At 34.4% G+C, this 24,033-nt stretch overlaps 1 protein-coding gene across 6 annotated transcripts in view; it reads left to right on the forward strand.

The window, feature by feature from the left end:
• Positions 1–24,033, forward strand: part of PDLIM5 (PDZ and LIM domain 5) — a 209,258-nt gene that overhangs the window by 141,593 nt on the left and 43,632 nt on the right. The window lies entirely within an intron of this gene.

Consider the following 24,033-nt stretch of genomic DNA (forward strand, 5'->3'; position numbering starts at 1 on the left):
TTTTCTTAATCAAGACAAGAGAATTGTGTATAGAACTTTATAACTTGAAATAGGTGCAGGTGAAAATAAGAATTTAATACTTTGTCTAGTTGAAAATAAAGTATTTCATGTTGCACTGAATGTATAAACTTAGATAAATGTAATGGTCCATATTGAGCATTTGGGTAAATGTTTAGCCAGGATCACAAAGGACATTCCATTTGACCCTGTCAGAGGTTGAATTCCTAAACTTACTTAATCTCCTGGGACATTTTATATTCCCAGCTTACAAGCTAGCCAAAAATTATAAAAGCTTCTTGCAAAAATATTATTGTAAGTCTAGCGACTTAATTTATAGCTTGTTTTTGTTTGTCTCTCTTATACAGACTTTCTTTAATGTAGGCTTGTTTTTAATGTAAAATTGGAAAGTTATTCTTAAGAATTTTCAACATTTTTTTCTTAAAACGCTTTAGCAGTCAGAAGATGGAGTGTCTCCCACACAGTCTGTAGTTTTGTTACCTCAAAGAATACATGTTTGTGGAAACAGAATGCATCCACAAATACATTATTTGTGGAAAATATACTCATTTTGTACATCATCATGTCCTTTAGGAAGATTCAGATATAGAATACCTTAGCTTGTTAAAAAAATTGATATTAAGATAGTAGCAAAAGCAGTCCCTTTTAAAATTCAAATTTAGACATATAGAATAAATTTATTTCCTTCAGACAAATAATATTGCAATTGTTGTGTTTCTGATGTGTATTTAAAATCATATAAATCACAAACATTCATTGCCTGCATTCATTTTTTTCACATGAATAATTATTGAATATTTAAATACCAGGCACTGACATGTGCTAGGGATTCAATAATGAATAACAGATAAATATTATAAACAAGATGATATGAGACAATTATGTTACCAAGATAACATAAGTTAACATAAAGGAAATTTGGCTAAGGCAGGGAGGGAGTAGAGTACTTAGTGTAGACCTCTGAGGAGATCCCCTTAGTGCCATCACCTGAGAGAGGAAAGGGGTCAGTCACGTGATACCTGGAGGTCGGTGTTCAAGACGAAGAAAAGCAGTGTGGAAATCCTGAGGTGGGAAGGAACATGGCAAGCACAGAACCGAAGGCACAGTGTGCCCCAAAAGCAGTGTATGAAGGGAAGCATGGTATAAAAACATAATATTTATGCACATAGGCAAAGAACCTATATTCTCATTACTAACATGGCATTTTAAATGGGAAATTGTCTTATTATCATATCTAACCACTTTCGAATAAAATTAGAAAATGAGGAACCAAGCAGATTAATCAATTTACTAAATAAACACTCACCTAGTTAGTCTCAGCACCTAGCATAGTTATCAATTTAATGCCTTTCCCATTCAGGCTTATTGAAAACCTAGAAAAAGCAGACATTTAACACAATGCATGTTGGTAACATACAGGTAGGAAACACAGAGCCATTCAAAAACAAAATGTTCATGTATAGAAATTTGATATATAATGCCCTATTTATAATTTAGTGATGCATTTGACCATTTAGTACTCTCTTTGTAAACTTTCCTAGATGTCTGGATTCATTACTTTTGTTTATCCCATTAAAGAATATTCCTTAAACCAAGTAAATATTTCCTTGCTCATTCTTCCCAAAGTAGACATCCACATTTTATTTTACATTTTTCTGGTTACAATAGTAAAAAACATGGAATGGTAAATTCTGGGTTTTATACTCAGGTTTATAACTGACTGACTCCTTTTTGCCCCAGAGTTTCCACTTTAAAATATGAAGTTAGAATCAGTAGTAGGCACTGTGATGCCCACCCAGATCGTGCCTCAGTAGAGGCTGTGATGCCACTGTTGCTGGTTTTAGAGGGGGTAAGAGAGCAGGAGTCAGCACCTTCACATAGCACCTCCACTGCCAACAGTGCTGCTGCAGTATTGCTGCCTCCCTGCGGCTGTCCAGAAGCGTGGACCTGTTTGGAGGGCAGAGAAGGTGAAAACTGGTCATTGCATCCCAGGAAGGGACAAATTAGAAGGGCCATTCTCGATCCCACACTTCCTTTCTTTTCCCCTTCCATAGGTGTTGATCTTAGAGGTACTTATTAATAAGCACCCTACATGCTAAACTCTGTCTTGGCGTTTGCTTTCTGGAGAACCTGATCTGCAACAGAATCATAATCTTTTAAAAACTTTTTGTTTTAATCTTTATTGAATTTATTGGGGTGACACTGGTTAACAAAATTACATACATTTCAGGTGCACAGCTCTACAACACATCATATGTACACTGTATCATGTGTTTACCACCCCAAGTCAAGTCTCTGTTCATCACCATTTATCCCTCCTTTACCCTCTTCTACCTCTCCCCACCTCATCTCTCCACCCTACCTCCTCCAACAGTCACCATGCTATTGTTCATATGCCTGAGTTTTTTCTTTTTTGCTCAGTCCCTCCACACACCCCTAGCCCCTGCTCGCTGACAGCTATTAGCCTCTTCTCTATCTATGAGTCTGTCTCTATTTTGCTTGTTAGATCATTTTGTGGTACATTTACACAATGGAATATTACTCAGCCATAAAAAGAAGGAAAGTTTACCCTCTGTGGCTTTATGGATGGACCTGGAGACTGTCATGCTAAGTGAAATAAGCCAGTCAGAGAAAGACAAGTACCATATGATCTCACTCATGTGGAATCTAAGAAACAGAATCATAATCTTTTAGATCCCTACTTGGACCTCTGTTGTATGAGTTCTCTTCAGTGTGGTTCTTGTCTTCATCTTGTCATCATTCACTCTTTCTTTGTCACCTGTCCCTTCTCCTTATATCTTCAACTCAGATCACAAACAGCATTTAGGTACTGCTGTTACCTAAATCATTAAAGTGAGAGATACCAGGTAAGTCAGCCTGAAAGGTGTATCAAAGTCAAAAGGAGAGGATGGATATTTGTTCATTGTATCAAAAGTATCCTGGAGTAAAGAATAGGTAAAGGTATTCAGGTAAAGATATTCAGAAATCAAATATAGTTAGGGCTATATGAATGAATCTGTGAAATGAGAAGCTTTCAAATAGAAAATTAGGATTTACTCTGAGTAAATGTAATAAACACTTGTAACTGGTAAGCAGCACTTAATAAAATATGATTTTATGTGTTATAATTTTACATATGGAGCATTTTAGAATCAACTGTATTAGTCATTTAATCAGTCACTTAATAAATTTTATTTGAGCACCTCTGCTGTTTTCTTCACATCCTTAAAAGTTTACCTCTGGTTCTGTCCTGAAAGAGATGCTGCTGCTGAGTAGCCTTTGGGAATATATAGGGTGATAATACAGATACTACAAGGCCAGGAGCGTGCTCCTGGGGACTAAGGATGCCAAATGGAATGCTCTGAGTAAGTTCACAGATGGAAGCATCTTGCTTCCCGAAATGCTAGTGCTGTGCCACTGAGAATGGCTCTGAGTGCAAATGCTCCCTTTCCCAAGGTTTCCTTATCCCTTCCTAAAACTCCAACCACATACTCAGGCACAGCAAGCGCACCACCCTCCACAGCAGAAATACTATTTTCACTCCTGAAGTAACATACTTTATTACTTTTACCCCTTTTTTGGCACCTCCTTTTCTAATTTCTATTATGGATATATGTCTCTATGTCCTAAATCTCCAATGAGAGTGTGAACTTTTTGAAGCTTAGAGTCTTAGTATAATAAAGTTGGAAGGAAAAGGCATTCTGATGGTCATGGTATTCCTTTCTGGATGCAGCTGTAGTTATGTAAGTAAAACTTTGTATATTCAGTATATAAATTCATGTACATAAATGGAAATTTATTAGAGCTGTATATATAAATATACTATAAACATATATATATATATACACACACAAATATATAAAATTACAAATTCAATTAGAAAGTAATTCAATTGTAAGATTCATTTCTAGTGAACTACTTCCTAAATTTGAAATATTAGCTCAGGCTGCAATAATAAGATACCACAGACTCGGTGGCTTAAACAAGAGATTTATTTTCTCACAGTTCCAGAAGTTAGGAGGCCAAGATTCAGATATTCACAGGACTGCTTTCTGGTGAGGCCTGTCTGGCTTTCAGATGGCTACCTTCTCTCGCTGTACCCTCACGTGGCCTTTCCTCTGTGCACACAGAAGAGCTCTGGTGTCTCTTCCTTTTCTTACAAGGACACAGTCGTACTGGATTAGAGGCCTGCTGTTATGACCTAACTTACCCTTAACTGTTTCCTTAGAGGTCTGCTCTCAAAATACTGTCACACTGGGGGTTAGGCTTTCAACATATGGATTGGGACAGGGGGTACACAATTCAGTCCATAATGTATACCAGCTGCCTTTCTGTACTAATACTCAGTTTGACAAATTAGCACTTTTAAAAAGCATTTCTTAAGTAGAATCACTGACCTGGACCCAGTTGGAAGCATTGTTGTTGCCTCTGCTGGGGTGCCATTTTTTCTCCTTTGGATGACAGGTATTGGTCTCCTAGTGTCATCTCCCTAACTAGAGTGTAAGCTCTTTGAACACAAGAGTTTTAGGATCCCACCATATTGGGTACTAACAAGCACTAAAAAGTGGTTCCTAGTTGTATATAATTGCATATTTCTCCAATCTCATAATTGTTGAATTTTAAGGAAACTGTTTATAGTATTGCTATATGCAATTTTTAAAATGATTGATTTTAAGGGGGTGGGGGGTGTGGGGCAGGGGAGAGAGAGAGAGACCCGTGTTTTTCCACTTATTTATGCATTCATTGGTTTCTTCTTGTATGTTTCCTGACTGGAGATAGAACCTGCAACCAGCCAGGGTGTATGCAACTTTTAATTGAATATAAATTCAATATTAAGGTCAAATTTTCATTAAAATGCCAACACATTAATACTACACTGAAAGGGAAATAGAGCAATGCCCAAGTTTAAAAGGAGAATTGTTGTTGTGTTGTGAAATCTAATTGGCAAAAGTTGACACATTTCTCCTGATGATATCTGTTAAATACTCGTGGAAGACTTTAAAAAAAATTAAATGAAAATTTGTTTTTGAATTCATCTTTCTCTGTGTTTTTGGTCTTTTTCAACATGAATACTCAGTGACTCCTGTGAGGAGACAACACATGACCAATTTTAGAAACAGGTAGATGAGAAACTTAGTGCTCTGATTGGAAAAACCAATACGGATAATTTTATCATTTCTCAGAATATGTTTGAAGTTAAGAGTGTAATCTACAACATTGACTAAAAAGAAGCCACAGCCATATTATTAGTAACCTACTAATAATGGAAAGCTGGTTAACAATATGTGGCTTACCAGCATAGAGAATTATGGGAGGCCATAGAAAATATCATTGAAAGATAATTCTTTTAAAAACATATGCTTAAAATACATTGTCAGGCACCATACAATTTATTCTAAATTAAATGGTGGTTTTCTCAATCTCACCCTTTTAATATATTTTACTAAATATAAAATGTCTAATAAGCAGATTAAAATTTTCATGCTTAAATATAAGTCTATATTAATATATAGTAGTATTTTAGTTTAGCAAAAAAATTAAACTATCATGATGAAAACATACTATTTATCAGTTTTTTACCTCTCTTGTTCAAGGATTGTAGGTTCTGATTATTTTTCACATCTTCTAATTAAGAATTGCCAGTAATAATAAATGGTATGGAATTGCAGTTTTCAAAGACTTAAAGTACTCATCAAAGGAGGTGTGACTGCTTTTCCACTTAGTGGGAAAACGGTTCAAACTCCTGTTACATTACACAAAACTGAAACAGTAATGGGGAAAAAATACCCTCCTATATGCTGTCCCATAGCTCTACATAGTGTTTGCATGATTTCTAGCTGAAGGCGGTCAGAACAGATCTTAAGTGACTTCTTTAACAGAAACCTATTACTTTTGCACATTCACTGAAAATTTAGAAAGCAGAAACTTCATAAATATCTCAAAACATTCTTTTTACAGCAAGTTTATAAAACTTTTTAGCCTGTCACAGATAGCACAGAACCCATATAGACTAGATTAATGGAGACACACAGTTTGCTGACCTGTGCCATGTCTTTGTTACTGCTGTGTTTCATGAATATACTGGACTCTAATTGCATATCCTTATTAAGACTCATTCATTTGACCAAATTACCTAAAATTACTATCCTTCATAAGCTATGCAAAGAAATCAGAAATCATTCCCTAGTCTCATAATCTTACATATTTTCATGAGGTAAGAATTTAACAATTGAATTTACCTCGAAACATAGAACACCATGTTTCCACAGCATAGCCTAATTTTAAAAAATAAAAATGGTATGAGTTAGATAGGATTTTGTAGTTGATACCATCATATACATTCCTGCACAGTATGTTCCCCAACCTGGAAGAAATACCACAAGCCAAAATAAAAACTGGTATAAAACCAAGCAATAATTTTGTCTATTGCAAAATATGGAATACTTGTAATTTACCTTTCATTTTCTTCTGGTGGATTACACTATTTTATGCAAATGATAGTTTAGTGACTATAATGTAGAGGTCGCCATCTATTGAGCATAAGTAATTACTACACTTTGTTTATGAATAGTAACTAAAATTATTGAAGCAAGAAGCAAAATTCCTTTTTACTATATATATATATATTTTTCACAGAGCAGTTGTTTAATTCTCTGTTTAGTTGTGGAAATACTTGGGTTTTTCTCAAATTGAACTGGGAGTACTACCCCTTCTAAATATTTTTCATAAAAATCTGTTGAATAATCATTCTAAATATGCCATCTCATTTGCTAGACACCCCAGATCCTATGATTCTCTACCCCAACCCCGGTATCTACAAGCCATAGAACCTGCCATCACTGCAGTGATCCTTATTCTCCTCTGCAAAACTTGACTAGTTCAGAATTTACACTAAGTTCCTTAGAAGTTTTATCACATCAACAACACTTCTCTTGTAATGCTGTTTGGATAAATTCTTTTCACTTTACCTCTAGAGAGGTAAATAACACGACAACATTATTTTATTGAGTTAAAACAGAAAATAAAAGAAACTTGCCTTCTTGACTAAAACTCAATGTTGGAGACATCTCCTGCAGTTTACTTTTTGTAACTCCAAAAGAAATCACAACTTAGCCCTCACTGGTGTGCCTCAGTTGGTTGGAGCACCATCCAGCAGATCAAAAGGACACAGGTTTGTTTCCCAGTCAGGGCACATAACCAGATTGTGGGTTTGATCCCCAGTCAGGGTGCATACAAGAATGCAACCAATTGATGTTCCTCTGTTGCATAGATGTTTTTCTCTCTCTAAAAATCAGTAAAAAAAAAATGTCCTCAGGTGAGGATTAAAAAAAAAAACACTAATTGGATGGGCTATAAATAATCTGGAGTGCCAAGTTTCTGTGCTATATCCACAGCAATTAAAAATTTAAAATAAAAAGATTGAAGAAAAAAGAAATCACAACTTTAAAAAAAATTAATCAGAAGCATTGATAATAGGCAGGGTTTTTTTTTTTACCACAACGGAAGGCTTAATTTTCTACCTTTGTCACTATTCAATTTTACATGTTTCAGTCACATTGGAAGTTTCAGAAGCCCAAGTTTTTCTATGTTATGTGCAGATTACTTATGGTGATGGTATGATTTTTTACAAGAGAAAATTGAAATTATATTACATAATATAGTATAAAACCTATGACAGGTATGAATGTTTAGACATTTTAATTTTCCTTTCTTAGTCAAATTAATGGACTATTTTCAAATTACATTAATCTTAAAAGCATTCTCAGCTTCCTTGTCTCCGCTTTTGTATTTCTCTATTTTTATATCTTTTGACAAGTATATGTTGGGTGCTGCTTCTGTGTCCAACTTTACTGATAGGTGTTTATCTCCCAGATGTAACAAATTAATTAATTCTGAAGTGTCTGTATTTATTTCTTTGACCAGAGACTTTGTTAAAGCTAAGGTAACACTTACGCATTTGTCTTTACATACTTTAATTCTTTATCCCAATCTCCTAAGTAGTTCAGAAGAAAAAAAATGTTTGAGAAAATTTATGAAAGATTTTCATGGCCTCAATGTATATCACAGGTTGATTGGGTGAATTTGAGATTTTGATATAAAGAAGCAGCGCTTTTAGACTTGGTAGACTCAAACTGATCTCTTGGTTACAGCAGTGGAATCAAATGTTAAAAACAGCAAATCTCTTTGCACTAATATTACCAGGTATATTGAAGCAGTATCACATGAATGTTAGAAAATGTACATCTACACGTACAAAAAAATACTTAAATGTGAAAAATAAAACAACCAGACAATATTAATTCAAGAGATAAAAAAGTAATAAAGTGATAAAGTTATGAAATTAATAAATGTTTATTGTTGAAAGATAATAAGTAAGCAAATAAAAATCACCCAAAACTATAAAAAGCATTGTTTTTTTTACATTCTGGAGAGAATTGTAGTATCCGTTAGAGTGTGTTGAAATGAACTCTCTGTGGTATCTTTTTCTCAATGATTTATAGTTCAGGAATTTAGAGGACTTACAAATAAGATTTGCTGAGTAGTATTATGTGCATTTAAAAAAAATCCTGGAGAATGGGAAAGAAAATAGAAGAACAGGAACAGGTAAATATAGTATTGATTTCCAAAAAAGAAAAAGGTTAACTTCTATACCATAAACTGGTTTGACCTTGAGATCACCTGGAGGAAGTTTAGAAAGTACTCTTAAAAGCAAGGCTTGAGAGCACTAAGGTAAGATGCAGAATTAAGTTGCTCTCAAGAAACAAATCACATCCAACTTAACACATTTGGATAGATTGGGGGAAGTGTTAATTTTAAGTAATCAAAGAAAGACCCTTAAGGTCTCACTGAATTTAAAAACGATATGAAGCTAATGACTAACTGTAGATTCATAACAGGTTGAAGAAATTTAACCACAGGATGTTGTTTAAAGGGTCAGTCAGTGACTTGGATGAGGGCCCCTGGAGCCGACTGCCTACACTCGTGTGTGTCATGAAGCATGGAGGAATAGCATACATGTTGCATAGCTGGAAGTATATTGGAAGACTAGGAAAATGGACCAAGTCTATTTTAAAAAATAGCAAGAGAAAGAGGAAGAAAGAAAAAAAATTTAATATGGTTATGTGCAGTTTATATCAAATCATTCTTACTCTTGTAGGGCATATTTGGTGGTCGGGATAAGACTAACAAAAACAAATATAAAATTAGGGATTTTAAAAGAAAATAAACCCAATATGAGTTAATTGTGTTACATGACTCCTAAAATTATAAGACAAGCAATATAGTTCTATTCTGTACTAGTCAAATGTCATGTGCCATATATTATATTTAATCCTTGGCATTAATCTTTGACAATTGCATAAATAATCTGAAGAAAACTAACTGAAAAATCATGGGATAATTAAGCTGCATTTAATCAGAGGCAGTTATATGAGTAATTGATTGTAGCTTTATTGAGGGCTAGCTCCTCAACCTAAATTAATAGCTACATCTCCTCTTCCCCAAATATTCTTCCTTAGTCTCAGCCCTCATAGATCAGCAGTGGTCTTTATTCATGTTTTATATAATGATATATATAATAAATAAATCCAAAAATTGCTCTATAGGTTGTGTTAAGGGATTCAGATTCCAGTACCCATTCAATAGGAAGCCAAATATAGGGTTTTAATCGTGGGAGTAATACCTGGTGACTGTTTTTAAAAAATCACTCTGAGTACTATGGGAAATTGATTGTAAGGGAGAAATCATGAGAGCAGGAAACTAGTTATATTTATTTCCTTAGTTCAGACAAGAGAGTGGTTTATGCCTTGAAGGTGGTAACGGAAATGTGGAGAATTGGATGGATTTGTAGTTTAGGGGGAGAACTGACAGGAATGTGGAAATATCGGGGTGTTGTGGGGTAGATAATGGGGCATTGCTGAGTCAGTGAATTTGGTAAGAATTCAGTTCGTAAGAGTCAAAAAAATTGGTAAAAGTTCACTGTAGTAAAACTAATAGAATCAAGAGGCAGAGGAGTGAGTTAGGAAAGAAGACATTTCTTAAAATCCAGATCTTAGTCATGTTATACTTGTTGATAAGAAAGTAAAGGTCATGAGTGCTGGAGTGCATGGCTGAGGGAGTCCAGACTAAGACAACCTTAGGAATTTTTATTGAGGTGAAGAAGTCAAAAATTTAGCAATTACGTTATTCAGTGACTCAATATGATAATATCAAAGTCATCAAGATAGATTCTTGGAATGGAGTAGAAGAGAGAGGCAGGAGCCAGGGGCTAAAACAAATAGTGGGTGAGGAAGAGGCAAGAAAATGCATGAGTAGGTAGTGGATGGGATAGTCTGATGACATGAGGCTCAAGGGTCTTGAGGTTTTTGAGGATCAAAGGTGACTCACAATGTTAGAAACGGTAACAAGGAGGACCTTGTATCACCTCCAGGTTTATAAACATATGGGATATGAGAGAAAAGGAACCTCTGTTTGAAGGTACTGCAAGGAAGATGTAGAATGGTAGGTGCTTTTTGTGGGCTAAGAGGGATGGGAAATTGATCAGGTTAGGAGATACATAAAACAGTAAAGAAATAGGTCCAGGAGATGATGGATGACCCAAGGGGATTTTACTTTTGGTTGTGGTGGGAGAATGGGATGGAAACTATGATTGGGCTGATTCTTGTGATCTATTTGAAGAAAGTGGACACTAGAATATAAGTTTCGTGAGGGCAGAAGATTAAAATGGGCAATAGAATATGTGAGGATGCTTGGCATGAAGTAGCAATTCAAATATTTTATTATTGAATGAATGAGTGAATGCAGTGTGTAATTGAATGGCAGAGCTCAGGATATATGATCCAGAATATTTAGTTAAAGGGCATGTGGCTCTTGGCTTTTGTTCTCTACATTCTCTGTGTCGCATGAGCTGCTGTGGTGACTTTGTTAAGGCATTTGATTTCTCCAAGGACTTACAGTGGGTGGCTATTGAACAGTAGGCATTCATACAGATTCATTTATATTTTCAAATAGGTAACAGATTGACTGAACACTATTTATTGAATAATGCATCCTTTTATCCTGCATTTGAAAAAAATACCTTTATAATGTATAAATTCTTTTCATAACATTAGGATTATGTTAATATGTACTACAAAATGGTAGATTTTTGCCCCATAGAAGAAGCTATTCCTATCTGCTAGAAATCACTGAAATCACTTATAGGAATGGTCCAGTGGAGCAACTGGTGATGGAGATTAAGTGGAAAGTACCTTGTAAGTTATTGAGGGAGTCAGGCTTTATCAGAGTATTATTCCAAGTGATGTTTAAGTTGACATTATACCTTAAAATATTTATATTGTATTGTAACCTTAAGTGGGCGTAGTATATGCTTATTCTTTGTCATTAGACCCCATATTACATTTTCTCTAAAAAGATCAATAAATAATATAGGTAACTGAAGACTTCACATAATATCAAGACTGGACATTTAATGATGGTAAAACCACCGGGGAATGCAACAGCAGAGCAGCATATCAGAGTTAAGGCAGAGTTTGAAAGGTGTGAAGAAGATCGGATATATCAACCAAGAGTAAACTCTTATCCCAACACAAATAATAAGTTCCAGTTCTTTCAGAAATCTCACTTTTTGTTTCCCCTTTTCCTTGCTTTAGTAAAGTGGAAAGCTCCAAGAAAAATGATTTCTTTGTCCTGTTTCTTTGCTCTCACAAAAACTAAACCTCATTTTGGGTGGTTTTGCCACATTTGATAATTTACTTCATGATCTTCTCTTAACCTCTGACAGTCCTCCCTGCTTCCCTCTGTGCAGAGCAAGGGTGCCCTTGCTTGCTGATTTTAAATTCTCTTCAAGATGCCATCTGTAATGCATGTAGAATTAGCAGGCTCAGATCCTTTTCGACTGCTGTAGACAACAAAGCTATTGAAATCAATCAATGAATTTAGCTTGTGATTAAGAGTACCAGAAATTTCCATCTGCAGTTTAGTTGATTCGATTTCCCAGAAGGGAAGTTATAGCTGCACGTGAACACAGTCACCATATATATTGTCAGGATGCCAGTGGAAGATACTCATTTTTCCAGATGATTAGATGTTTCCTTGGCTAAAATAAATAGCTTTGCAATGCCAATGAAGCCCCAAAGTTTAGACTTTTGACCCTGGTATATTTTACTCTCAGCTTAGCAATATGAATGTTTGCTTTGTGAGAGAGTGAAAATACTGAAGAAAATTTTGTTTTCCTGCTTTACCTGCTATAAAATACATATTTTAATAACAGGTATTAAGTGTGTAACACATGGGAAATCTCCCAGGTGTGTTTGTTTGGAAATCTGGCTTTCGAAGGTATTTGATGAGTTAGGTGCATTTTATTCTCAACTAGCACTCATTTTTCCAGTCAGCATAGTTTATGGATGTGTTAGTAGACTCAAGTTCAACTTCCTGCTCTTACTTATTCTCATTTATATAATAATAATAATGTAGACATTGATAGTTCTTTATAACTATATTTTCTATATTGATAAAAAATAAAGTAATACCATTGCAGGCAAACATTTGTTGTGTAACTGGATAAAATACTTATTTACATCAATATAAACAACATCCAAATAATTTCAGATCTGAAAACTCAACATTCTGACTTGAAAGGAAATTCCTAGTTGCTTTTTTGTAGTACACTATTCAGGCAGCTGCCCCACAAGATGCTGGAAAGCAGTTTGTAGTAGAAATGGTACAAATTCCATCTGACTTTTTACTAGGTATATGACATTAGACAACTTAATTTCTTGGAGCCTAAATTTCTCTGAGGCATGCAAAATACATAGTGTATGGGAATTCCTATCTACTTTTCTTCCCCTGTAATCATAGTCTTATCACATGGAAGTAGCCATATTAAAAAACTGGGGAGGGGGAACAACCTGTATTTGGTGGTAGTGAGGGGTATTGGTTTTGGTTTTAACCTTATACAGATATGAAGTTAAAAAAAAAACCTAGCAGTATTCCACAAATGAAAGCAATGTACATTTAAAAGGTAGTATAGATAGTATGTATCAATGTCTATACATTTCATTAATATTTCCTTTGCCTTGTTTATTTAACTTCTGAAAACTTACGTTTGACAGTTCTCTGGAGGAGCTACCAAAGAGTGGACCTCACCCACCTGCAAGTCCTCAGGTTTTACATGTTGGTAGTCAAGTAGCCACACTTTCTAAAATAATGACATATTCTAGGTAGAGTTTTTCCTTCTTGGATATGTCTAAATTTTAATGCTGGTGGTGAAATTAAGTACTAAAACTATTTGACTTAAAAGAAAAACTGATCATAGATTACAGAACTTACATCACTAATACATAGACAGAAAGCTTGGTGCTCAGCGTTGGAACACTGCTTTACACTGCATTTCTATTTTTCACTTTTTGTTTAGATTCCACATTCTAATGGAGAGTCAGGAAATCCGTGCCTTTTATTGATTCACTATGATTTGGAAAGTCAACTCCCTTGAGTTTGCCATAAGTTTAAGTATTCACCTCTAAAAAAGGAGCGATAGAGATCATATGCTCCAGATACCAAGACATAATCCAAAGGTATCAGGTTAATTCTTCTTATGAGATTTTGCTAGACTCTGCTGATGCTAAGTCCTTTAATATTATTATTGTGATACAGTATGATAAAAGAAATTCATTAGTTTTTTTCTTTAAAAGAAAAGAATAATTTAGCTGATTTATCTTTTATCTGATGTTTTTATAGACTGAAGTTTCTTGTTATTATTCACCATTATTTCCCCAAATGTTGTAGAGCCTTTGCCTCAAAGATGCAGAGTAATTGAAAAACTCGAAGTTGAATCACTTGGTGACTTTATTCTTCTACTTGGCATAACACCCATGTTACTCCACTCTGCCACTGATAGCATCTTTCATTTCTCTTCCCAGTCCCCAGTCTGTCTTTCCTAGCCATTCACAGCAGTTGTTAAAACATGACCATACAGTGCAGTTAAATTATAGACTTGCCAAAAATTTATACCTGAAGTTAAACAAATCTTTATAACCTCTTCTTTGAATGGCTTGCCACCATTTCTTTAGTTTGACTTCTAGTGGTTTATAAAGTTATAGCCAATGGAACAAGGTATAATCAAATGCTTCTGACAGGCAGTAGAGACTTACGTCCTCCTCACAGTTTTCAACAGCTGACCTCTCATTAACCTGGGATGAGTTTGGCACATAATTATGTTGTGTTGGAAGTAGACAGTGTCACAAATTTTGAGAAAAATGATCACAGTACAGTGGGAATGTTTATTAATAACTTGTCACCATAAATTATGAAGAGACACTGCAGGTTTTTATCCTGTGCATTTCAGACTTTCTTTTTACTTAATAAAAAAGAAATTCTCGATTCTAATTTGATAACCCAATTAGGAAATCATTACAGTCCTAATGATGGAATGATAATTTTTATCCAGGTGTTTGGCCTTTCCTGAAAGAACAAAGGAAAATAATTATTATTTCCAATAATAAGAGTTCTGAAGATAAAATTTCATACCAGCATTTTTAATTTTTACAGAACAAACTGAAATAGAATCGTAGAGCATCAGCACAGAAGGTGCTGTTTTAGTCATATTCACTGTAACTACTTTTTCTTTTACGAAGGTGCTTGCCCTTCCCAAATAGCTTTACTCTCAAAATTTTTAACAATTACTTCTTGTTCATATTATTATGTAGTGCTGCTTCTGAATAGGCAGTTGGTTGTACCCACTTACCCTGAACATACAAACCTCATTAAAATGTCAGGCTGTCAGAGTATATCATCTCCAAGGGAAACCCTTTATATAGAGACATTTTGGAAAAATCAGAATTACCTTTCTTCTTTCTCTGCTTATAGAAACTTCATGTTTAGGTTTATTTTCTCCTCAGTTGTTGACAAATCAGTCTTCAAATATATGTTATGTGATGTTGGTTTAATTTTAAATAGGATTAGACACAGTAAACTTAAATACATTCAAAAGTTTTGTACTTCAAAAACAAGTTTTATGGAGGATTATAATATATCAAATTTTAATTTCTGAAAAAAAATCATAGCAAAAGTAAATAAATGGCCTGAACTCTGATTACATTTCTGACATGTCACACCTGTGTAATGTCTGATGGTTGCTGTCTGACCTTTATTATATTTTCTCTTCTCACTTTCTTTTTTGTTCCTCTTCTCTGTTTTTCTTTTCCCTACATATCAATTTAAGCAGCTCCACAAAGAATGTGGTGACAAGTTCTTTGGAAGTTTTTCAAAATTTTTCTACCTCCTCTTCTCCTGCCAGATACAGTGCTGCAGTTGTAAGCAGCGCAGCAGCTAGTGTGGCTGCTGTGATTGCTGCAAAAACCAGGTAGAACTGCGTGAACCATGTGTGTCTGATGTGATGCCAGCACTCTTCCCTGCCTTACTCATCACCTCAAAGTAAACATACCCGCTTGAAACAGTGACAGCTCTGTTATGAGATCTTAATCATGTTGTGGACATTTTGTCTAGTTGTAGATATATTCCACAATGTTTAATACTGACTTTGCTTAAATCATCCTTTTATCTTTTTACTGCCATTTGTCTATGGTACTTCTCAGTTGTGTGGATTATTGCATGTTGTGTGCCTATTGACTCTTGGGGTTTTATAATTTGTATTTTTTATATCTGGAACAGAACCAGATGTAAATAGCTATTTTTAAGTTTCTATTAGTTTTATCTTCTCCCACAAACTGATTATATTTGAGGGTAATCTAAAGGCTATTTTTTGTGGCACTCCATCCCAATAAAAGAATAAAACATTTTCATTTTTGTGGGTTTTTGTTTATACATAATTTCTAGTAGTCTTTTATAGCTCCACATGCTTTTTAAAACATTGTATTGTTATATTTTGATGAAAATTTAATCAATTCTATATTAATGAGTAAAATGGTATACTAGACTCTTAGCCCTTCTTTTTATCTTCTTTCTGCTATTCCTTAGTTCTATCTGTATCTGTCTCTGCCTTGCCTGGAAATGTTTCTAATTACAGACTGTTAAAACTACTCTCTGCTACTGGTAGAGTGATTTTTCAACTAAAAACTCTCTCTAAATGCTCACTAGGCTCTCCAGTCCTGAAAAGTATCACTCTCTCCTGGATGCGCTTTGCATCAGCCCTGTTTCCAAGCCTTTAGCTTTTTCGTATCTCCAATCCTCGAGGAAATCAACTGGCTCTATCCAGGTTAAGAGAACAAGGTACCATGGGAGCAGATTTCACAGCAGTGATTTGCCATAAAAGCTTCTGCTTTCTGTAACACTTAACCACCATATTAACAGGCCAGATGTGAAAATCCTAGAGCTGATTTATGTCTGGCTTTAAATTCACTATGATTTCAATGCAATGCTAATGTATAAGCATGTTATTTTGTATGATTAACTTGCCTTTTAACCCTTTGTGACATATTTTATTAGCACACGTGGTGTTTGATATGAAATTATGAGTAATTGTGCAAGTATTTAAATTATAGTAGAACCCAGTCTCTTATTGCATGGATGTAGCTATATTAGAATAGTTGAATGTTTAGTAAGATACAACTTTATACCTTTTGAAAAAAAAAGATAAAGAATAATAAAATAATTGGTTTTGTCTGGCTTCTATAATTCTCAAATATGAAGGCTCTTCTGGGAAATACTGAAATACAAAAATTAATTTTTCTTCTAAACTTACAGCAAAAATTATTAAGCATAATATAAAAAATAAATATATCCCAAGTGTTCATTATTAAAGGTGTAATCTTAATAAAGTACTTGTATGAAATGATTTCTTACAGAACATGAAATTAATGGGAGAGTGTAGAACTGTGACTGTAGTTAATAAAAGCCTGATATGATATAGGCACTGTATTGATCATATGTTTATATCCTACCCACAGTTATTCAGGTTTTCAATATACTTAATTGTAATTCCAGGTAACTTTATAAACACAGGGAGGTGTTTAAACAAAAAGAAAGATTGTTTTACATTTTGCTTTAAGAAAAAATATCTGGCCCTGACCAGGTAGCTCAGTTGGTTAGAGCGTTGTCCTAATATGTCAGGGTTATGGGTTTGATCCTCAGTCAGGGCACATACAAGAAGAAACCAATGAATTCATAAATAAGTGGAACAACAAATATATGTTTCTCTTTCTCTTTTTCCCTTCATCTATCTCTAAAATGAATAAATAAAAAATTAAAGGAAAGAAAAATATCCAAAATTGCTCTATCTTTGTGGAATTAGGAGTATTAAAGGAGCAGACATCTTTCATTGTCAGGGCTAAGCCTGTGTACAGTGACAGGTTACAGACCATACTTGGAATAATCTTCCCATAAAAGCTCCTAGTACATTTTTTAAAAACTAAATGGTCAGTGGCATGTTTTGATGGAGAACAAATGGTGATGGGATGAGGAAAAATACTGGCTCTGTGAAAACACTTCTCTATTTGTGGCATTCAGTTATCTTTGTATTCCAGTAAGTTATTTTGCTCTCACTGTTTAACAAGAAAAGAACAACATAAAAATTCTTGCATACTTTGTTCAATTGGAGAATTTCAGTGCTTTTCATTTATTGTAAAAGTAAGAACAGTTCTATAACTTTTTTGTACACAGCTATTACATATAGGGCAATCTATTATCTTTCAGCAGGGATGAAGCACTCTAAAATAAATAAGTCCTAAATACTTTACCCTTCAAGTCAAGCATCTTGCTACTTAAATAAACTTCTTGTTTACAAATAAAAGGTGTGTCTGCAGTTATGGACTGACTAAATGTTAGTAGTTATTGTCACTAGTTTTTATTAATAGCAACTGGCACAATCTAAATATATTTAGATATTTGAGAAATGGCAGTGGTCTCTACCAGGTAAGCTAGTTGGCATTCTGGAAAACGGGAATGCGGATACCCTGAGGGGACCTTGCTAACTCAGTGAGAAGGGTACCAAAAAGAGCAGTTGGGATAGTGTCAGAGATGTTTTATCTTGGATTTTTGCTTTTGTATCACAGTAATCTTTAAAATTATAATAAAGCATAGTATAATAATCAAATCTGTTTCTTGCCATGATAGTATATATAACATTTTGAATTTTGGTACAAAAAGTCTAAGTTAAAGAATTTAGGGCTTCCAGGCAGGGTGGAGGCATAGGTAAACATGCCTTGCCTCTGTGCACAACTATAGCATAAAATATAATTAGACTGCAAAACGAATATCACCCAGAATTGTCAGAAAATTGAGGTGTGTGGAAGTCAAACAGCCAAAGATTTAAAGAAGCCACATTTATCCAGACAGGCCATGCTACTAAATGGAACCAAAGCAGCTCTACCTAATACACAGAAACAAACACAGGGAGGCTGTCAAAATGAGGAGACAAAGAAGTATGGCCCAAACGAAGAACAGAACAAAACTCCAGAAAAAGAACTAAATTAAATGGAGATAAGCAGCCTATCAGATGGACAGTTCAAAACACTGGTTATTAGGATGCTCCAGGAACTCATTGGGTACTTCAACAGTATAAAAAAGACACAGGCAGCAATCAAGGTTGCATTAAGTGAAATAAGAAAAATTTATAGGGAACCAACAATGGAGTGGATGAAGCTGAGAATCAAATCAATGATTTGGAACACAAGGAGGGAAAAAGTATTCAATCAGAACAGCAAGAAGAAAAAAGAATTTTAAAAAATGAGGATAGACTTAGGAACCTCTGGGACATCTTTAAATGTACCAATGTCCATATCATAGGGATGCCAGAAGAAAAAGAGGAAGACCTACAAATTGAAAACTTTTTGGCAAAATAATGAAAGAAAACTTCCCTAATTTGGTGAAGGAAATAGACATACAAGTGCAAGAAGTGTAGTCCCAAACAAGATGGACCTAAAGAGGACCACGCCAAGACACCTCATGATTAAAATGCCAAAGGTTAAATATAAAGAGGGAATTTTAAAAGCAGCAAGAGAAAAGCAGAGAGTAACCTACAAAGGAATTTCCATAAAACTGTCAACAGATTTCTCAAAAAAACTTTGTAGGCTAGAAGGGACTGGCAGGAAGTATTAAAAGTGATGAAAAGCAAGGACATACAACCAGATCACTCTATCCAACAAAGCTATCATTTAGAATTGAAGGGCAGATAAAGTAAAACTCAGAGAGTTCATCATCACCATGCCATTATTGTATGAAATGCTAAAGGGACTTATTTAAGAAAAAGATCAAAACAATGAACATTAAAATGGCAATAAATCCACAGCTATCAATAATTGAATTACAAACTAAGCAAATGAACATAACAGGAACACGATCATTGATATGGAGATCATTTGGAGCATTATCAGTTGGGAGGGGGAAGGAATAAAATGGGGGAAAAGGTGCAGGGATTAAGAAGTACAAATTCGTAGATATTAAATAGACAGATAGATGTTAAGAACAGCATAGGAAATGGAGAAGCCAACAAACTTAAATGCATGACCCATGAACATGAATTACAGGGGGGATTGCTGGAGGGAATGGGGGTACTAGATGGAGGAGGGCAAAGATGGGAAATGGGACAACTGTAATAGCATAATCAATAAAATATATTTTAAAAAATTAGCCCTGGTTGGTGTAGCTCAGTAGGTTGAGTGCAGGCCTGCAGACCAAAAGGTTGCCAGTTCAGTTCCCAGTCAGGGCACATGCCTGGGTTGCAGGACAGGTCCCCAGTTGGGGGCACACAAGAGGCAACCACACAATGATGTTTCTCTCCTTTTTCTCCTTCCCTTCCCCTCTCTCTATAAATCAATACAATCTTTAAAAAAATAAAATAGGTTAGGATAGTAAATGAAGGAATTTTGCTTAGGAAAACACACACACAAAAATTGTAAACAGATTTCTGGAAGGAAGGAGACTCATGACTCCCTTATATGTCCTAGTTCTTTTATAGAGTTCTGACAGAGAATTCTATAAAGTAAAAAGTTGGTTATAATTATGACCCTTCCAGAAATATTCCTTTCCTACCACATGAGAGTCTGTATATTAGTACATCACTTTTTTACAAGACTTTAGCTACAAGTTGTTTAATTTAAACCTTGATAATTAAACATATGCTGTACAATTAGCTTTAAAAAAATCTGAATATGTAATTAGAATAAAAGTCACCTTAAGAACATTCTTCAGTTTTTCTTTGAAAATAGACCTAAAATTTCCAACTGTTCTCAATCTGCAGCAGAAATTTGTTATAACAGTTAAACAAATGTGGGAGAGGAATGTAAACTCTAGATAAGTCAGGTTGCTGACACTGAAAGTAAACTTCTCTTCCTTTTTCTGTTTTTCCTCATTAGCTCCATTTTTTAAATAAATCTTTGCTTCATTATTATATTTTCCTCCATTTTCAGTTTTTGAAATAAAAACCAAAAACTTTGGAATTCTTGAAATGGAAATAATATTAGTTTAACATTTTATTTCCATGTGTTTATTTGGCAAGCTAGTGAAAATTACCTTATTTGATATTTAGTTTCTGTGGCATGACTCAAGGGTATTTACGGATTTATTCTGGTTTCCTCATTAGGGTCTTTTAGAAAGCATTTCAGTTTTGTTCATAATTTAGGTATATCTTAAACACTTTAAACTTAGAAAAAAATTATGAGTCATTATTTTAGAAATAAGGTATGAATCTAAGTAGTTATGTCATTATATTAATAATTTAGTCATTAATTTAAAATATTTTGCTGTTAATATTTATTGATAACATTTTATTGTCAAGCATAAAATAATATGGCTAATGACTTTATTTATTCTTTAATATTTAGTACATGGTACCTAAAGTTTATGTATTTTCTTTAATAATAGCTAATAGTTAAAAATTAGAAAAAAACAGATTTTTAGATATCTAGGCCTCATATATTTAGATATGTGATTGTCTAGAGAAAACCAATATTCTTGCATTACTACATTAAATGTTTTCAGTAAATAGAGGTCCCCTGAGAATATTGAACTCTACTGATCAATCCTGAATTTAATGGAACATCTTTCTTGCTTTTTATTTGAACACCCTTTGAAATTTAAACATTTTAGGACTTTTGGGAAAAAATATATACAAGACTATATACAAAAGAAACAAAAAATGAAAACATTTTGGGGGTTATGAGATAATTATTAAATGGGTATTTTAAGAAATATTGTCTGCTATTTAAAATTGAGTTGAGGAAACTAGCTTGTATCTGTTCTCAAAATCCTGAAACAAAACTATCACAAACCACTTTTAGAAGCAAAATCATTAGTACAGATGAGGGGTTTTTATTTAGTAAATGTACTTGTTGCTAGGTATTACAGGATGTGTCATTTCTTGAGTGTATGCCATGTGCTTAGCACTATGGTAAGTACTGTATGTTTATTACTTTGTTGCATTTTATTTCTAATAATAACCTTTGAATAAAAGTAACATTTTCATCTCATTTTACAAATGAAGAACCTTAAATAGGGTTAAGTAATATTCCCAACATCATAGTAAAGGCCCAAACCTTAGTTTATAATATAGTGGAGGAGATAAGATACATAAAAACGTTACTACTAATTTTTTTGAAAACCCTGGTTATTACAAAGTGAAATGTAACTATATGCCATGCAGTTAATCTGTGCCATGAGCTGAAGGAAGGAGTGTCTTCTTTTAGAAGATTGTGTGATTAAATGAATCCATTAATTGCATAGCGTGGGACACAGTACATGATAGGTAGTATTATTACTACTACTACTTATGGATATGATTTGGACCAGCGCAGGTGGAGAGTGGGGAGAGGTGTCTTCTGTGTACAGCCTGGAAAAAGATGGAGAACTGTGGACAGAGAGGAGGCATGGCCAGAATATAGTTTGTATAGCAAAGTAGTAGGAGATATGATTGGACAGGGAGATTGTAGCTACATCTTACAAGGTGTTGAATGTCATGCAGAAGTATAACTTAGCCCTCCACCCTCTAAATGGTTAAATTCATTCTACTGCATCTTCATCCTCTGATTGAGTACCTTCTGGAGGCAGATCTCTCGTGAAAGGTGTTGTTAGGAAACAGATTTTTTCCCCCTGTTGACAGTTTTTCATATTAGGAAGTACTTCCTTTTATTGAACCAAATCTCTCTCACTGTAGATTCAACTCAACATTAGGCAAACAATGTATCCATGTTGAGTGAATTCACTATCACATATTTGGGGATTGCTTTTCACGCTTCTCCTGAATTTTTTTTGTATCCTGGGCCAACATTACTAGTTCTCTCAACCAAATTTCATTAGGCTTGGCATTGATTTCCTATCATCCTGGTCCGTTTCTTCTAAGTAAGTTTGTCTGACAACTCCCCCTAGAATTAAATTTTAATTCTTTCAGCTTATTAAATATTAAATGATGATTTGGGTTCTGTTTTTGTTTCCATATTATATTTTTTCTTTCATCTGGAATTTCTAGTATTGCTTACTCATACATTTTCTTCTCAGAACTGTGATTGTATGATTATTAGTTATTTTTTTTCAAATCTACATGAGTAATTAACCCTAAAATTAAAAAGACCTGTATTGTCCTGGCCAGTGTGGCTCAGTTAGTTGGAGTGTAATCCCGTAAACTCAAAGGTCATGGGTTTGATTCCCACAGTCAAGGCACATGCCTGGATTGTGGGTTTGGTCCCAGGTCTGGGCCCATGTAAGAACAATTCCCAGTAGGGGCACCTAGGAGAGGCAGCCAATCTATGTTTCTCTCCCACATTAGTGTTTCTCTCCCTAACTCTCTCCCTCCATTTCCTTCTCTCTTAAAAAATCAATAATCTAATCAGGTGAGGATAAAAAATAATAATGATAAATAAAATAAAGTAACCTGTACTTATGTATTACTTTCAAAAATTTTATTGTCTAAAATTTTGAAAATATTTTATTTGAATATATTAATTATCCTTTTATATATTAACTTCATATTCCATGCCTTAGAGTATGTTAAGCACTTTGTACATAATTATTTAAGACTCATGGAATGCTTATAAGCCAAGTATTATCCCCACTTTAAGTTTAGTGACTGAGGCTTAGAGGAGTAAAATTTGTCCCTCACAAAGCTTTTAAAAGGTGCTCATATCCATTTTACTATAATGCTGAAACTGTTTCCTTTAATATTATTTGCTGTCATCTATATTGGTAATTGTGTCCAGCATTTCCATTAAGTAAGCAATCTTTCACTTTTTGTTTATTATAAAAATTATTAGAGTGCTTAAATTTTTCATTGTATGGTATGTTTAACATCAAGCCTGTTTTAGCTTTTCATTAAACTGATTAGAAATGATAAAAGAGGGTGGTGTGACTCTATCATACTTGAATTTGAGATAACAATATTTCAAAAAAGTTAAAGTAGCTCTGGTGTGTATGATTTTTCAAAAGTGTTCATTGTTGGAGGTGCCCTAAGACCACCCCCAGGTTTGCTGATTCACTGGAGGACTTATAGAACTCAGGATGTAGTTGTATACATGATTAAGATTTATTCCAGTGGAAGAATACAAAGAAAAATCAACAAGAGGAAAGGCATGTGGGATCAAGCCTGGAAGAAATGAGACTCCTGTTTCCAAAAGCCCTCTCCCAGTGAAGTCTAGCAAGACATGCTTGATTCCTACAGTGATGAGAGCTAACACATGGGCCAAGTGTTGTCTGCCAGAGCAGCTCATTAGAAACCAAGTACCTAAGACAAGATTTTTATTGAGGCTCGTTATGTAGGCACGCTATACCTAGTTCATACTGAAATTCCAGACTCACAAAAGGAAAGCAAGTATTTAGCGTAAATAACATTGTTTATATAGTTGAGGCAGTGAGTAACTCTTATCTTTAAGAGAAAGTTTTACATGACTGTAGGGAACTGTTTATGAGCCAAGTTCCCAAAATGCCAGTCAAAGGCCAATCTCGCAAGTGGGCCTTTTGCAGGATAGGTTGCCTCATGCCTGCTTAGTTAGGTGTTATCCAGGATTCAAGAGGCATTGGGGAAATTAGGTATTCTTGTTTACTTATTAGTATAGTGGATGTGATTGAATTTGA

Source organism: Phyllostomus hastatus, unplaced genomic scaffold (assembly GCF_019186645.2).
Source record: "Phyllostomus hastatus isolate PE091 unplaced genomic scaffold, TTU_PhHast_1.1 phas_scaffold_39, whole genome shotgun sequence".
Classification (NCBI taxonomy): domain Eukaryota; kingdom Metazoa; phylum Chordata; class Mammalia; order Chiroptera; family Phyllostomidae; genus Phyllostomus; species Phyllostomus hastatus.